Below are 18,629 nucleotides of genomic sequence, written 5' to 3' on the forward strand. Positions count from 1 at the left end.
TTTATGGGATTATAAGATAAATTCATTCATTTAACCAATATTTTATGAATGCCTACTATAAGCCAGGCGCTGTTCTTCATTTTAGGTAAGTACGTCTATATTGACCCAGTTAGTTACCCTGAAAGCATGGAACAATGTCAAAGGTAAGGAGGACAAACAAGATCTCTGACTCTAAACCTGGCCCTACCCCTTGACACAAGAATGTTAGATTTCAGAGCACTACCAGTAGCTAGTGATAAACATAAGTAGAAGCAGAGAACAAGATTGCATTCTAAGTGTCACAAGTAGGGCCAACGAAGAAGCAAAACAATTATAGTGTTGGGTAAAGGAAGAAAATCTAAAGAATATCCAAAGATCACGGTATAATGGGTACTTTTATTACCATAAAAATTGCAACGGCGCCTTCATTTAAAAGACATAGAAAGTACACATTATTTTAAAATCATATTATTGTTAAACCACAGCAGGCAGGTCAAGATGAAAAGCCTTGAGCATCTGTAACAATATTTTTCTACGAGATTTATGACTGGAGAGGATCAATTCTGAGAAGCCAAACAGCGAGAACACCTTTAAATTAAAAAAAACCCAAAACCCTTCAGTGATTTAACAGCAAATGCAAAAGAGAAGTGGATTGACTTCGTTTAAAAGGTAAAGTGGGGAAGGGATAATCAGCAACTGACATTGCTGTGATACCGTGTGTCGGTGCTGGGCAGAAACATGAATAGATATCAGGAGAGAGTCCCTTTTACCATCAGCATGAGCAGCATATCCTAGAAACACAACCTAACTTCTGGAGACAGAAGGAACCTCATAAATAATTTATTATAATGTCCTCATTTTATAAATAAGGAAACTGAAGGTCCAATGAGAACAAATATTTTATCCATGTACAGATTCTCAAGGCAGTGCCAAGCTAGAGCTTGTAAATGCAGGTGCTGATGAGCAGAGCAGGGAAAGGATGGAGTTACCATTAGAAGGGCCCCTAAGGTCCATAACTGAGCAGAGACTTTTAAGTAATTAAACTGAATACGCAAATGGCAGCAATTTCGCAAAGCAAAGCAGCAGGAAGAGGACATAATTAATGTAAAAACAGGCAGACCAGATCATTTTTAAGAAAGACATTGAGCCAGGTGCAGTGGCTCATGCCTGTGATCCCAGCATATTGGGAGGCCGAGGTGCGTGGATTGCTTTGAGCTCAAGTGTTCAAGACCAACCTGGGCAACACGGTGAAACCCCATCTCTACCAAAAAATGCAAAAATTATCCAGGTGTGGTGGTGCATGCCTGTGATCCCAGCTACTCGGGAGGCTGAGGTGGGAGGATCACTTGAACCCGGGAAGCAGAGGTGGAAGTGAACTGAGATTACACCACTGCACTCCAACCTGGGTGACGGAGCGAGAGTCCATCTCAAAAACACAAAACAAAACAAAACAAAAGACACCAATGGTATTGGAATCAAATATTGGGTACTTTACATAGTTCACGAATGTGTTTTCCTGGAAAAAAATGCACCCATTTTTATTCATGCATATTTGAAAAGATGGGTTATGATAATATTAGTAAGATTAATAAGTAATATAAGTAAGATTAACTGGTGATGGCTTTAGTTTGCAAATTACTGGCACCTTATAGGCAGCAAACTATAGGGCCATTGCTGCCATAATGGGCATGCTGAGGCATCTGCAGCTTAAAAGGAGGGGCTAAAGAAAGCATGTATCTTCTCAGGCATAAATGAGTGCTTTCTTCAGCTCTACCCAAGTGCTCCTGCATTGAGTGCGGTCTTTTTTAATAACTACGTCATCTAAATATGCCCCGCCACAAACCATTTTCAGGTCTTTTGCAAATCCGTGGTCAATGTGGGAACTCCCCTCCTGAATTACTGCCCAAATCAAAAATCTGTGATAAGAAGACAAACCATTCATCAAGGTCATGTCTGAGCTGCTAGTTTTTTGTGTGTGTTTGTGCGTGTGAGAGCACTTACATTTATTAAATCAATAGTTGTAGAATCTCAAGACATTGGTCAAAACAAAAAAAGCATTGGTTGTTCATTTTTTAAAACTGTTATTATTTTTTAAACCATAAGAAAAAAAAAATAGCCCCACCCCAAACTGCAAAAGCCACTCATTTCTTTAAGTCAGTGAGTTTTGAGCTTCTGTTTAAATGGTGCTGGTATTTCCCAAGTCAGTAGCGAAGGGAATTTCTGAGGATGAGTTATCATAAAAGTACCTGCACTTAAGTTCTCTGAAGTCTGAATACAGAAACAATTTGTGGGGGTTTTCTCTTGAACACAGTGCTGCAGAATTTACAGAAGAAAAAACATCCTCTAAAGTAAATGTAAAAATGTAGATGGAATTTTCTCTGAGGAGTTTCATAACTGATCATTAAAAGAAGCAGAAAGGTTGGAAACGGTGACCTGTCTAGAGAGAGAGGCTCACGGGCTGGAATCATTTCTGAAATATGGTAGTGCTGGGCTAGTCGGTATTTTGATTCAATATACTGATGCCGAATCATATAACCTGCCAGGATCAGGGAGGCATTGGTGACCCGGTATCACCTTGCCAAAGGACTCTTTTGAATGTGCCCCACTTTTCCTGCAACTTGATTCAGTAGTTAAAGTAAAACTGGACACTCAGGACTCAAGTTCCAAGCTCTGCCTCAATAATTTCAGTACATTTTCAGAGGAGAAATCATACTACTTCCAAACATCTCAAGAACAATCAGTAATCCAAAACAACACATCATCTAGAAGAACATTCATATTGTAAGCTTTAGCATTAGACTGTGACAACTAAAGAAACGAAAAATAAAATATGTAGGACTCTGAAGCAAAATAAAATACCCATACATTTTTTAAAAGCCATCAAGATTAATCTATTTAAGGAAAAACATTGCTTTTACTTACTTCATCCTGTCCCCTTCATTTTATAAAGTAGACCACTATAGGAGATCTTACTTTGAGAATATATGGAATTTACTGTATATTCTTGGGATATTATATCTCTATGGATACAGGTATGCCTGACTTTTACATAAAGGATGATTCAGAAAATATAATTTTAAAATGACTTTGTTTTTGAGAAACCAAATAATTATAAATGGCCTTAAATACAGATGGCCAGTTAAAGGGACTCTTGTGAATCTTTTTGTCAAGTCAGAATCTCCTCCAGATTGTCCTTTTTCTCCCTGTGGATACATGGATTCCCTCAAAGCCTGCTCCAGAGTACAGAATTCTTCTCTCTGCAGGCTCTGATGTAAATGTCATAGGGTGGAAGGTAGGGGGAAGGCTATTCACAGCATAGACTCAGCGGCTCTCCTCTGACACTGTTATCTCAGGCCACATAAACAGTCATGGGAAGCTAGCAAGCCAGATGACTCCAAACTTCATCAGCCTCATATTGCTCTGGGTGCCTCTGGTTTGACCACTACATTGAGGGGCTTCTGAAGCTGCGTAGCCCATCTTACAGAGCCTGGCTCTGTCACCATCTAAGGAGTTCTCATTCTTGCCTTCTCTCCCTTGGTACATTCCTGATACCTCTGTTTTCTACCATGTTGCCCAATCCCATTAAGAGTGTCACACAAGAACAAGCCTCCTGCAGGAAAAGGGGATACTCCAGGCTGGGGCTTCGGGAGGCCTTTCTCTGCCTTAGCATCTCTCGCCTTCCCTGAGCTATAGAGAGTGATGCTCCTGGTACTAACATCTTTAAATTCTACAGCTACCCTTTAGCCCACATTCTACTAGAAGCACTTTAAGATCCAGACCTTCCCCTACTGAAAGTTCAGAGTACCCCAAATGCATCTTTTCAATAAGTTGAATATTATGGGCTAGCTGTTTAACCATGATTGCACTATTACCTTGATATCCAATGTCATCCATTCATTCTTCCACTCCATATATGTGTCTATATGCGAAGTACTGTCCTGGCTAGGGGGTTGGAGAGGGGCTGCAGGCATGAGTTATACAAAGACTGGAGCTTCATGAAGCCCACAGTCAAATGTCAAGTTTCAAATGCAGCACATGGATTACAGCTAATTTACTGTGAAAGGGTTAACGCAATGAAAAGAGCTCTGACGATCAAAAACAAACAAGCGAAAAGGTTAAACATAGGACTCTGAAGGAAAAACAAAACTAGATAAGTGTAAGAAATTGGCACAGAGGCTTATCAAAAAAATAAAAATATGAAATACCAAAATCAGCCCAGGCAATTAAGATATTGAAATAATTAATATACTTGAACATCTCCAAAGAAATCAAAATGGAAATAACTGGCAGGAAATGGAAGAAAGTGCCAAGCTTGGCAGTCAGGAGACCTAGGCTGCTTCCTGTCTGTGTAACTTCAGGCTCCATCTTGCCCCTATGGGACTCAGTTTTCTCATTCGTAAACTGAGAAGCAGAGTCCCTTCTATGTTAAAACTTCCAAAATTCTATGCGGTAGCTGACAAGTATACATACAAATTAGAGCTAGATTAGAAAGTATTGCAAATGGGCTGAGAAATAGGTGCTGGCGCCATCAGCAGCTGCAGCTTTGACCTGGAGGTGACTCCTGGGAAATGGAGCAAGTGAGGGAGTAGGTAGCTCCCAGCCCAGCCTGGCTCCTGGGGGCTGGGGGGCTGTGTTCCAGCTCTTACCTCAGCAGCATGTAAAGCTCTGTCTAGATGCATTCTCCTCACTGGCCCCAGGCAGACGCCCGCTGCTCAGCTCCCTAGCTGCTGGACTGCCCCACACAGAACAGGGAAGTTACCAGAGCAGCACGTGAGACCTGTTTTATGGGATGTCACCACACACAGCTTAAGACACGTTGATCCAGTTCACTCCTAGCTTCTAGGCAAGACGGTACGCAAACTGTCCCAGAAAGAGAGCCATCTACTATTTTGTTAAAAAATATCCAAATAAGGAAATCCTACAACCTCGCTGGTGTCTCATATCCCTACTTTTGTAACCTAAATCTTTTCTGATACGATCAAAGGTCTCTCTTTCTTGGGTTATTCTCAGAGGAAATAACAGGAGCTGTTCAATTCATAAACATTCCATCACATGCCTTGGTCTCTTCAGATTCTTGTAACCTGCTTTTTTAGGGCTTATTCTCCAAATCTTTCATATTTTCTTTGCTATCTTCTGGGTCTACGCCAACTTCCTTACAGAATGAATGTAGTAAGAATAGCAGTCATAGAACGTAGAGGTGGAGGGATCTTAGAGATGATCTATCTGGCCACACCCCTGTCACAGAGGCATGAAATGACACCCACATTAAAGGACATGCCCAACATCACAGAGCTTATGGAGGTGTGGCTGGGACCAGAGTCCAGGTCTCCTTATTTCTCTCCTTTCCGCTTTAATAAGTTTTAAACCCTAAGATAGGACTCTTCTCTTTAATTAAGACCTTCTCCACATGAGTAAGAACAAATTTCAAATGTCTTACGAATATAATGTCATGTATGTTTCTTGTACACGAAGGGGAATGTATCTAGGTATGGCAAAGGCACTGTTCAAGTTTAGGCTGCAATTAACATGTGCCAAATCACATACAAATACTGTGTACACTGGTATCTTTCAGGTCACGATGACTCTTCCCTCCCTGCATTTGTCTCTACATTTATTCTATTTTTTTGTCCTTAAAGAGACAGATCTCACGATGTTGCCCAGGCAGGAGTGCAGTGGCTCTCACAGGTGTGATCCCATGACTGATCAGCACAGGAGTTTTGACCTGCTCCATTTCTGATGTGAGCCAGCACACCCACTCCTCCTTAAACAACCTGGTGGTGCCCTGCTCCCATATTGATGCCAAACTTAGTGCTGACACCCAGTTGACATGGCACACTACAGCCCAGAACTCCTGGACTCAAGTCATCCTCCTGCCTCAGCCTCCCGAGTAGCTAGGACCACAGGCATGCACCACCACACCTTGTACATTGATTCTTGACCTGGCACTAAGGCCCTCCAAATTTCCTTAGCAACCAAAGAGCAAACTCAATTAAAACAACTCACCACGAGATGAAATGTTCAAAAGACAAGACAGCCAAATTCATAGATCAATACTAAAATGACACCTCAGACTTATCACAACAATCATCACGGTTTCAGGCATCCTGTTCTGGAGGCTGGGGAGAATCAGTGAGCCCTTCTTCCTTGGAGCTTTGGTCCAGATCTCTGCAGTGTGGCCCCTGTTTCCACTCATCTCTCCTAGCAGATTAGTGTCTGGCACATGTGAGGTACTCAGTAACTGAGCTGTATACCTGAACAAAACAATCTATAAACTAATGGTCTACAGGACTTGAAAAGTCCCCTATCACCTGCAATATTCTTGTGTATACACTTAGACAATCCCATCCACTGAAAGGTACAGACACCTAAAACAAGGCTAATAAATGCTTCAAATTCACATTAACCCACTTTGCTGCAAAGACAACTTTGGTGAGTTAATTGGTGTCTAAAGGGCAGCTGCTGGCCCGAGGTAGTCTGTGAAGTGGCACCTGTACCTGCTCCCCAGCCCTGCCTTGCCAGACACAAAAGCGTTTGTGTCTGAGATCACAGATCCTGAGACTGGGCTTCTTGGCGCTGTTGCTGTAAACCCTGCTGGCTGCCGGTAATGCTTGGCAGTGGGTCTCTCTCCAACTCTGTAGGGCCTGCTTGTAAGCTGAGTGCTGCTGAGGTGGGAGGGAAAGGAACTGTGGAGACAGAGCAGTGACTGAACGCGGGGCAAACCCATCTGGGATGGACATGTGTGGTGTACCAAGGAGAACGCTGGAAATATAGGTGCTAGCATTTACCTGCATGTAATTTGAGTCTCACTCTCTGAACTATGAAATTCATCCTCCAGGAATTCTAAATGTCTGTCACTAAACAAATTCATGCATTTGTAAATTTCTTCCTTCAGTAGACATCTGCCAAACACCTACTATATGCCAGGTCCTGTGTTAGATGCTGAGAACACAGAGATGTGGCTCTGGCCTGTTGAGCAGGAGAGAGAGACACAGTAACTAGAATACAGGGGAACGTTTTAGGTCCACAGGAAGAGGGAAAAAATAGCTCTCCCCTGGAGAGCCAAAGGCGGCCCCCTAGAGGAAGTGACATTTGACCTAGATTTCAACAGAGGAGTAGGAGATGCTTAAAAGTCAGTCTATTTTTTTCTTCATTCATCTGAGAGTATTACTCCATGTTCTCTCTATAGAAAGTCTACCTATTTGGAGTCAGAGAAAGGGCAAATAGCTAAAGAACAAATGAGAAGACCAGAACAAATGAGAAGACCAGTTGGTCAATAATAATAGCCATTAACGTTAATGAGTGGTTAACTCAGTGCCAAATGTTTTATACGCATTCACATTTAATTTTCATCACAATCCTATAGGATATTATTATGATTCCCACTTTATAGATGAGGAAACTGAGGTTTAAATAACTGGCCCAGGGTCACACAGCTATAAACTGGAGTGGCCTCCTGCCTTTCCTGTCATTTCTGGCTATGGGATTCCTGTCATCTTTTGGGGTTACACAAAAAGAAACCCTTGAAGGTCAAAGTTCTGACCTCATGTTAATTAGGGAAGCACATCTTTTTGCAAGATTTTACTTAGGACTGGGGCCCTACCTAGGCTCTTTGGGGAAGTTCTATATGTGTCTTCTCTTCAGTTTCTCAACATCTTTAAAGGAAGTATTAAGAAGAGCAAGAACACAACCAGGCTTGATCTTTTCTGCCTGTGTCCCCCCTGCCACTGGGGGAGAAAAGCGTCCTCTTTGCCAGTGGCCTCCGCACCTCAGTCATCCACTCACATTTCATAAAGCACAGACCTTGTCCTAGGTACTAGAGACACCAAGATGAACAGCAGAGAATCCCTGCTCCTGAGGGGCACACAGTCCAGTAAACGGAATAGTCATGCAAATGCAAGACTACACTAATATGAATATTTTAAAGATATTATTTGCATGGAGCTACAGGAGCACAGAGAAGGAAGTACAGTGGGCCCATGAATAACACAGGTTTGAATGGTGTGGGTCTAAATATATGCAGCTTTCTTCAATACAGTCAGATCTCACTGTCCTCAGGTTCAGCATCTGTAACCAAATGTGGATGGAAAATACAAGTATTCACAGAATGCGAAACTCAGGGAGACCAAGGACCGACTTTTGGTACATGCGGGTACCACAGGGCTGACTGCAGGACTTGAGTATGTATGGATTTTAGTACCGAGGGGGTTCCTGGAACCATCGCCCTGTGGATACCATGAAACGACTATATTGAACTCTGCCTGGGAAGGGAAGAGAAGGTTTTCCAGAGAAGGTGATGATGCCCACTGAGCTAAGTTTTAGGGACCCAGTAGTTTTCCAAACAGACAAAATAGAAAAGGGCATTCCAGGCAGAGAAAATAGCGCTGCAGGGTCGGGCATGGTGGTTCTCGCCTGTCATCCCTGCACTTTGGGAGGCTGAGATGGGTGGATCACCTGAGGTCAGGAGTTCGAGACCAGCCTGGTCAACATGGTGAAAACCCGTCTCTACTAAAAATACAAAAATTAGTCAGGTATGGTGATGGATGCCTGTAATCCCAGCTACTCAGGAGGCTGAGGAAGGAAAATTGCTTGAGCCCAGGAGGCGGAGGTTGCAGTGAGCCGAGATCGCGCCATTGCGCTCCAGTCTGGGCCACAGAGCGAGACTCCGTTACAAAAAAAAAGAAAAAGAAAGGAAGGAAGGAAGGCAAGGAGGGAGGGTCATTACCAAAGAAAGAAAAGAAAGGAAGGAAGGAAGGAAGGAAGGGATGGAGGGAGGGAAAGAGAGAGAGAGAGAGAGAGAGAGAGAAAGAAAGAAAGAAAGAAAGAAAGAAAGAAAGAAAGAAAGAAAGAAAGAAAGAAAGAAAGAAAGAAAGAAAGGAAGGAAGGAAGGAAGGAAGGAAGGAAGAAAGGAAGGAAGAAAGGAAGGAAGAAAGGAAGAAAGGAAGAAAGGAAGAAAGGGAAGGAAGGAAGGAAGGAAGGAAGGAAGGAAGGAAGGAAGGAAGGAAGGAAGGGAAGGAAGAAAATGGCTCTACAAAGTGCAAAGCAAAAGCACACAGAGGAAACTGTGGCAGGTTGGATATGGCTAAAGCCAGGGATGCAGGAGGAGACCTCCAGGATGAGAGGCTGGTGAGGTGGTATCAACGTGCTGCTCCTTCTCACTAGCTCGTTTCTAGAGGCAAAACCTCGGTGATGCAGGCTATACTCCGCCCACCACAGGTAATGTGAATGCAAACAACAGAATAATTCTGCCCGGAAACCACTTTGGTTTGTTTGTGCGTGCATAGCTTTCTCCTTAAGTCACTGTCTCCCATTTAGAAAACACTGCAAAGACAGGAGGGAACTGAACATGTTAGAATGGGAAAATAGGGGCCATGGAGGGTGAAATCACTCCCCAAAGTCTCAAAGTGAGTCAGTGACTGGTCCAAAAAGAGAAGTAAGTGGAACCTCCGGAGTCTTAGTTTGGTCTAACCAATGGGTGGAAAAAACACAAGTCAGTTGGCATTTTAATAACCTAAAGTTTTATTTAAAAAACCCTTGAGATGCATGGTCTGTGAAATGTGCTTTACTTCTTAGATGTGTGGATCTAGGATACAGGGATACATCCATGTAAAGGCATTCCACACAAAAGCTAATGCTCCTCGCTTCCTTTATGAAATTAGGATCATTATATATTGTTTTAAAAATGAACCAACTAGGCAGTGACATGGTATGGTGAAATGCTGAATTTTCTGACTCAACTATTTTTTTGCTGTGTGTCTTTGAATGTGTTATTTAAATTTTCTGAGCCTCAGTTTCTTCATCTTTAAAGAAGGAGTGCTAATAATGCAACCACACCATTCACTTCATAGGGCAGCGTTAGGATTGGGTGAGACAGACTGTTGAAAATATATACAGCAGTGCCTGGTGACTGAAGGGAGGAAGAGAGTAAGGGAGGAAAGGAAGAAAGAAGGAAGAGGGAAGGAACAGAGGAAGTTAAAAGAAAATGTACAAGAACTAGAACTTTTGCAAAATCATCTTGGAAAACAAACCCCAATTTCTAGTATAAATTGTAGGAAATATTGTCAAGTCACAACTTAAAAGCAACGCTTAGTTGTGTGTATGTTATGTGTTTTTGTGTGGACGTAAATCTAGATCTCACATCCATGCTCTATGTTTTAATGTTCTCAGTCTGGCTTATTTTGGCTTTGGTACCACATTTCTTATTCAGAGTCCTTGCAGTCAGGTATTGCGGAACTGGCAGATGATACCAACCCAAAGCCAGACAGCATTGGTATTAGCTCATCCTGAGTGGCGAAGGGGCTCTGGGCTTTGCCTTGCCTGAGATGCTGGCAGTGGAAAGTACCTTCTTACAGTTGAGGAAGTGTGGCCAGAGTGGGAAAATGTACAGCAATCTTAAGAAAAGCCCAACCGCATACACATGTGCCATGAAAAGAAAAGAGATCTCTGGGCATCTGTAATGAGGACCACGGAGCACCATCTCCTCCCTGTCAGATGCACCAATGCTCAGAACTGATTCCGTTACCCTGCACTACTCTCTACCTGCTTCTCCACTCTCTAATTCTCCAGGCATTTTCACCATTGTAGTTTGAGCTGAAAAACAGTGAGACAATGTACAGCAGACATTTGTATACAAGCAACGATAACAGAAACTTCTATTTATTTTTAATAATGTGACCTCATTCTCAATAGGCTCCTTGGAGCTGTTATTTTGGAATCTCTAATGACAAGCTTATTTGCAGAAAAAAACAAAAGGAGGAGTTACAGATAAATTGAGGCAGGAAATTTGTATTAATTTGATGGGCTCTCTTTATCTTCTTTTTTTTTGAAAGCTACAGTTTAGTTGGTAAATATTTACCATTGCCAACGTACAATGGAATATGTGTAACATTTCTTTTATCAAAATTTTAAGCGGCCAAATAGCCTAATCTAATATCTTCATAGCTATTATTTTAAAGACTTGCCACCATAAAATCCTCAAGCATTTATATTTATTTCTCAAATATGTTTGGTATACCAGCAGACCTAACAAAAGGAGACTTGGGATGTCTTCCTGATAGAAAATGTGGAATTACAGGACGGGTGCAGTGGCTCATGCCTGTAATCCCAGCATTTTGGGAGGGAAGTGGGGGGATCCCTGAGTTCAGGAATTCAAGACCAGCCTGGCCAACATGGTGAAACCCTGTCTCTACTAAAAATACAAAAAAAAAATTAGCTAAGTGTGGTGGTGTATGCCTGAAATCCCAGCTACTCGGGAGGCTGAGGCAGGAGAATCTCTTAAACCCAGTAGGCGGAGGTTGCAGTGAGCTAAGATTGTGCTTGGGCAACAAGAGCGAAAACTCCGTCTTCAGAAAAAAAAGAAAGAAAGAAAAAGAAAATGTGGAGTTAGAAATAATCATTCCATAATCATGGAATCACAAAAAGGTACATAGACATATTATCAGGAAGCAACTAGTGGATCCAGATAGAAGATACAAAACAGTTTAAATAGACATGGATCATTCCTTTAAGAAACTGCTAACAAAATGAGAGACAGGAAAGGTGTGAATCTTGACTCTGGCAGTTACTGGTTCTGTGACCCCAGACAAGTCACTTAACCCTCCCTGAACCTCAGCTTGGTCATCCGGAATAAGGATATAAATAATAACAGCTTTACCTAGCTATTTATGAAAATAAAAGAGTAATTATCTTTCAAGTGCTTGGCATGATGCCTAGTAAATATTAGGGGCTCAGTAAGTCAGTGGTGATGCTGGGTGGAGTAGATATGCTCCATGTCTACATAGGCGACAACATGGGAAAACAGAAGGGAAAAATAACCCACATCACACCTAGCGAGTAGGTAGCACTTGCCTGATTTTATAGGGGATGAAACTGAACTTCAGAGGCTCCAGAGACCTGCTCAGGCTCCACATTTCCTAAGAGGCCAGAATATAAATCCAAATCCGTCTCTACCTTTACTCCCGTTTCTTTATACCACATTTGCCTCTTTTGTGCCTGGGAGCTGCAGACACTCAGCTTTAAAGAACTGGTGCTGGAGATACGGTTCTGGAGGAAGAACGGCGTGCAGTGACCAGTAGGGTGGGTATGGAGGGAGGAGAAAAACTGTGTGAACATCACCAGGTGGATGAAGTATCACAACCGTCATTCTCAGTGGTCACAGAAAAGAAACAGAATTCATGATATTTTGAGGAACAGTCCCAACATGAATGACAACAAGAAAAGGAAAAAATCCAAAAAGTTCTCCAAGGTGCCTACCATATATTCCATCCTTCCAAAGGGGAAACTTTAACACTATTTAATTAAGCATTAGAAACAGTGGGGGAAGTTCAGTTCGCATTTTTAAGACGAGGAAAGGGTGCTCAACAGTGCAAAACTGCATGCATGATCTTCTCTTTTGTCCTTACTCTCACTTTGCACATATTACCTAGCTTTCTCTATAAAGAATTTGTATCCCACTCTTTGTTCAAGCTGGCCTTTCTGGTGAGGGTGATACGAGCTGATGATGTCAAGGAGGTACAAAGGATCTACTTTTTCAATGTTACACCTGAGATTACTAGAGGCTGGGAAGGGTAGGGGGAAGGTGGAGGACAGGAGACATTTGTTTAGATACAAAATTACAGCTAGACAGGAGGGATAAGCTCTCATGTTCTATAGCACCACAGGATGACTACAGTTAACAGTACATAGTTTTAAAATAGCTAGAAGAGGCCGGGCGCGGTGGCTCAAGCCTGTAATCCCAGCACTTTGGGAGGATCACGAGGTCAGAAGATCGAGACCAGACTAACACGGTGAAACCCCGTCTCTCCTGACTAACACGGTGAAACCCCGTCTCTACTAAAAAATACAAAAAAAAAAAAAAAAACCTAGACGGGCTCGGTGGCGGGCGCCTGTAGTCCCAGCTACTCGGGAGGCTGAGGCAGGAGAATGGCGTGAACCCCGGAGGCGGAGCTTGCAGTGAGCTGAGATCGCGCCACTGCTCTCCAGCCTGGGCAACAGAGCGAGACTCCGTCTCAAAAAAAAAAAAAAAAAAAGGCTAGAAGAGAGGCTATTGAATGTTTCCAGCACAAGAAGTAAAAAATGTTTGAGATGATGGATATCCTCATTACCCTGATGTCATCACTAGACATTGTATGTATTGAAACATTACTAGCTACCCCATAAATATATACAATTATTATATGTCAATTTAAAAATAAATAAAAACTTAAAAAACATTTTCAGGATGGAAGCTATATTGAATGCACTCACATCTATTATAGTCTCATGAATTATTATAAAAAGGTTTTTTATGGAAAAAAAAAGTTGCACCTGAGGTTAATAAAGATTACTTCTAATTTTAAACTTTGCCTAAGGAATGCTGAATAGGGAAAACATGCAAATTTTATACAAATAACATTTGTGTATCCTTTTACTTCATACATTTGGATACACAGCTTGGATAAATTTTAGTGACTACTACTAGACTGAGGAAACAAAATGCAGGGTATTATTTAAATACAAGGTAATTGTTCCATTAATTCACTTCCCTCTAGAAAGTGCAACCAGAAAAAGAAGGAAAGCAAATTATCCAGGAGATTGCAATTCACATGCATAATTAATCTGCCTGCTGAATCTGGTGTCGGCTTTTCTGCTATGGAGAACATAATCTCTTTTCCACTTTAGCTTATCCAGTCAAGAAGGAGTGTGAGTGAGTGTGTGTGTGTGTTTCTGTGTGTCTGTGTGTGTGTGTGAGAGAGAAAGAGAGAGAGAGGGAGACCCTCCCTTCTGTCCATGCAACTGATGCTGAAACAAGAATCAATGCTGCAACCACACAACTGTGGGTTTGCTAGTTCCCCAATTTAACATAGCTTTTCCTTCCGCCAGAAAGAACAACTGACCATCTTTGAGAAACAGGCTCCTTGTACTTGTAAGTGGGGCTGACACAGCCGTGGCTCTAAAGTTGAGCAAAACTTACTTAAACCCAGTAAGTGGATCGCTTTTACCTCTCTTCTTCCACTAACATTTAAAACAATGTTTCATTCTTTCTCAGTTTTTAGGACACCTATATTTGGCCATTACTATACAATCATAGATATGTATGCTTGGGTATAAAAACTGGAATGTTTAATCTATTCATGTCTATGAGTCACAACAGACTAGAAAATGTGAATGCCACTCGGCTAAAATTATTCTAAACTTTAAAGGCCAGGCATGGTGGCTCACGCCTGTAATCCCAGCACTTTGGGAGGCCGAGGCAGGCAGATCATGAGTTCAGGAGATTGAGACCATCCTGGCTAACACGGTGAAACCTGTCTCTACTAAAACTACAAAAAATTAGCCAGGCATGGTGGCAGGCGCCTCTAGTCCCAGGTACTTGGGAGGCTCAGGCGGGAGAATCGCTTGAACCCAGGAGGGGGAGGTTTCAGTGAGCCAAGATTGCGCCACTGCACTCCAGCCTGGGCGACAGAGCGAGACTCTGTCTCAAAACAAACAAACAAAAAGACTAAGAACTTTTAAAGTTTTTGAGGGTGGAGATCATGTTCTGTGACCCATGCAGAGGCCTATAATTGTTAACAACCAACTACTACTCAGTCAAGTGTACAGAGGCGCTGACTACAGATACTGCTGCTGCTGCTGCTGCTGTGATGACACAGAATAGTCTGTTTAATAAAATCACTTATCATATAGATGCATTTATTTGGGGGGGATTATGATTATTTGGGCTCAACTTGAGGGCTTAGGTACAAATAAGCACCATGGTTTGCTCCGTTTATCTCAGGAAGTTGCCTTGAAATTCAACAGTTAAGACAAAATTGATCCAATTGTAGAAAATAAATAAAACACGTGAATGAATGAACGTGCCTTCAAATATGTAAAGGCACCAGAAACTACCTCACAGGTCTGTATGACAACCAGATGCTTTCATAGGGTTAAAGCACTTGGAAAAACACCTGATTCAATGTAAGTATTAGCTGTTATTATTAGGATGATTAATTGAAACTTCTCCCACTCCCCCCACACCAATGTCTTACAAGATGGAGCAGTTATGAAATTTCTGGGCAGACTGATGTAAGCATTGAAACTGACAAACCAAAACAACAGGAACAGTCAATAGTATAAGGCAGGAAGTTGGATCAGAAGGGAACTGAGGAAAGCAACAAGGAGATGCCATGTGGGGATCACCATGGCCACAGCAGCTGTAGGGAGATATCCCTAGGAAACCAACATCCAATCAGGAGGTGACTTCCGAGAGCCTCAAAATGAAGACACTGTGGAACATCACACGTTTTTAAGAAGTGCGTTTCCACCTGGCAAAATAGGAACGCTTGAAACTCTTCATATCTGCGGACACTGATTAGTTTTATGTTTTGATGGGTTCTAATTCTAATTTTTATTTCTGCAATGTTCAATATACAGATGAAATAGTATCATTTCATTTGATATCTGTAAGTTGGGAAACTAGCAGATAAAAAAACACTAGGAAGAAAATTAGATTAACTGAAATAATGTCACTCTGCTATAAAATCTATTAGTCATAAAATCCAAGCCTTCATAGTCTTACTTTATAAGTGTTTGACTCTTCATAAATATAACCTTATAAGCAGATATCTTAATTTTATTTTACCTAACCTGATTTTAAAATTTGCTTGTCATCTCTCCCATATACACAAAAGGACCTGTACTCTTTAGGTAACAAGGAGAAGTTGACTTGAGAATTTGCTGAGAATAATCCAAAGTGACTAAGTAAAAGTTAACAACTGCTCTTGTGTTCTTTGTCATCAAATAAGTCCATTATCGGGCATATAGTTTTGGCAAGGGTAGCTAAGTTTTTGCCCAACCAATGTATTTATACTAAAATAATGAGATTATAATTTTGCCTGTTTGCTAGTCATTGTACATTTTTTTAAATTTCTTGAGGTCAATGTCTATATGATACTTTGAAGCTAAAATGAGACTAGGGCTTTGGCAAAGCTGAAGCATGCTAGAATGCAAAATATTAAATTATTGTTGTATCTTCATTCATAGCAATAAATGGAAACTCAGTAAATATTAAGTTAATAAGTGCAATCAAAGTCTTTCATGCATATGTAAGAAGCTGAGAAAAAATACTTGTGACAAGTTTTCAATTCAGTAAATACCATTAGTATCTACTATGTGCCAGAAAAGATAGAGAAGGAGCTCAGGTCTGTCAGCAAATAAGGACTTGAAACTAAGACAATATGATTAATACTACACTTACGCTGAGATCAGAGCATTAAGCAAATGCACACCCAAGAAACATTTAGTGGGGGCAGGGAGAAGATGGGAAGGCCTCCAAAAGGTATGTTTCTTGAAGTCAGCCTTGAAAAATGATCAGAAGTTTTAAAAATAAAGAAGAATGCAATTAAAGAAACAGTTGGAGTGAAAAAGGGTGAAAGAGAATGGAACTTTCTGGTGGCTTGTGGTCTGGTGCACCAAAATGTGGGTTAGCAGTGGTGGGGGAGGGGATGGGGTAGTGGGAGGTTGAACAGAAGGAAGTGACAAGAGATAAGATTGGGGAAGTGGGTTGAGGCAAGTTTGTAAAGGCACACAATTCTTTAGTAAAATTATGCATTAATTTAAAAATAGTTATTCATCCCATTATTATATAAAACCTGCAATGATACCTCTTATTTATAAAAATAAAAATGTTTGTAAATTTATTACAAAGTTTTTCTTCTCTCTCTCTCTTTTCTCTCTTTCTCTTGCTCTCTCTCTTTTATCCTCTCTCTCTTAAAACTGTGAGTGCCAAGATCTTGTTAGCCAGATTCAACAAGGAAAGTCTACAAACACCTACCTCTGAGAAAAATATGCTGGCCTGGAAGGGAGGATCTGTAATAGACACAGTCAGTAGGAGCCTGAAGTCCTGACCATCTACTGCCCCCACCTTAACTGCCCAGTGACCTATGGCCAGTTCCTTCAACCCTCTAGCCCATTCGTTATCTCTAAAGGTAGTTGAGAGGATTAAATGAGGTGATGCATAAAGAATAGCTGCTTACACTACATGCTTATAATTATTGAGTGCTATTATTAATTTCCCGTCCTCTCCAAGTTAAATGGTTACATTCAAATGAGACTACTTGTTGGTCTTTCCTTCCCCAAAGGGTTCAGAGATAGAATTATAAATGAAGTTAACGCACCGAAATTGTTTCCCAAATTACCGATTGTTCCAAGGCATAATTTACAAAAGAGTCGAAAATTTAAATGCTACAAAGAAAAGCGTCTCTGGGATTGCTAAGGAAATGTCCTTCTAGGCACAGCTCCATCCCACCACAGCAGTGCTTGTTCAAAGGGCAAGACCTAGAAGATTTTTCCCCTCATGTTCCTGGGGGTGAGCTAGAATGAAGAGGAATATCTTCGTAACATATGGGATTGATGCTTTAGCAATGTAAACTTAATTTTAAACAGGAGACCTTTTTATTTTGAATTAACTTTCTCGTAGTCCTTTTTATTCCTTCTTAAATATAAGAAAAATACTGACATTCCTTTGCATTCTAGTTTATTTTATTCTCACTAATAGTTTTACTTAAAATAAGACACAGCATATTTTTAGTCTGTTCTTTCCTGGGGTTCAAGTCCCTCTTCTCTCAATTTCACATTTTCGCTTATTTGAAACTATTCAGGTGAGATGTGCAACGTAACATTGGTGGTCACATTTTGCAGTTTCCAGAAATTCACATTTATAGGTAAATGATTAATTCCATTCAAATTTGTCTACACAGACATTCTTTAAACAATTATTCTTAATGGAAACCAAATAGAAACATATGACAAATGTATGTCAATTCAAAATCAAGATGTGTGTGAATAAGCCACCTTTATTTGTTTACTGATAGTCCTGACAGAGTAATTTTAGAAAACAAGTTGCTATGTTAAAGAAAAGTTCGGTTTTGATAAATATCCTGATTAATGTTTCCATTTCCAGTCTGAATGGCTTTTATGATTATCATTTGTCAACGGTTCTTAGTGTTATATGATAGCGGTAATTAAGTAAAAGCTTATACTACAAAATTTGAAGTGTCTATGGGCAAAGTTTCTGCAATAAATATCCTATATCAACTGTATCAAAATTTCTATTGTAGATAAAAAGCCTTTCTCCCAGAATTTGAGTGAATATTCATTGGTATGGTCATAAGCATAACAATTCAGATAATCCTACAGAAACACTACAATTAAGCATTACACAAATTGCTTTTATTTTTAGAGAACAAATGGAAAAGAGAAAACCTCTAATTCCATGTGGTTATACAGCACACCCATTAAAAACCCTTGGCGCCAAAAATCACTCAAATAGCCAGTATCACATTCAGTAACATATGACTCAAGATATTAATATATCCACTAAAGTACTGTAAAGAAGTTTTTAAGAAAAACAGAACTGCAGGAACTAAAATTAAACTACCCCCATTAGGCCAATAAGCAGTACAATCTAAATTATCAATGTACGCTTTTCCTGAAAACATTTTAAAGAAGATAAAATCACAGTAAATAGCCTTCCTGAAATAGAGCAATAGACATAAACCGCAACATGGTTTGGTTTTAAAAGGAAAAAGAAACCTTAATTTTGGGCAGGGGTGATAACTGCAGATAAGTTGAGAAGAACTCAGCCCGGAGAGCAGAGGTGCTCCATCTTGGATGGCCACACGAGGTGGCAGCAG

This window comes from Macaca mulatta, chromosome 17 (assembly GCF_049350105.2).
Source record: "Macaca mulatta isolate MMU2019108-1 chromosome 17, T2T-MMU8v2.0, whole genome shotgun sequence".
In the NCBI taxonomy this organism is placed as follows: Eukaryota; Metazoa; Chordata; class Mammalia; order Primates; family Cercopithecidae; genus Macaca; species Macaca mulatta.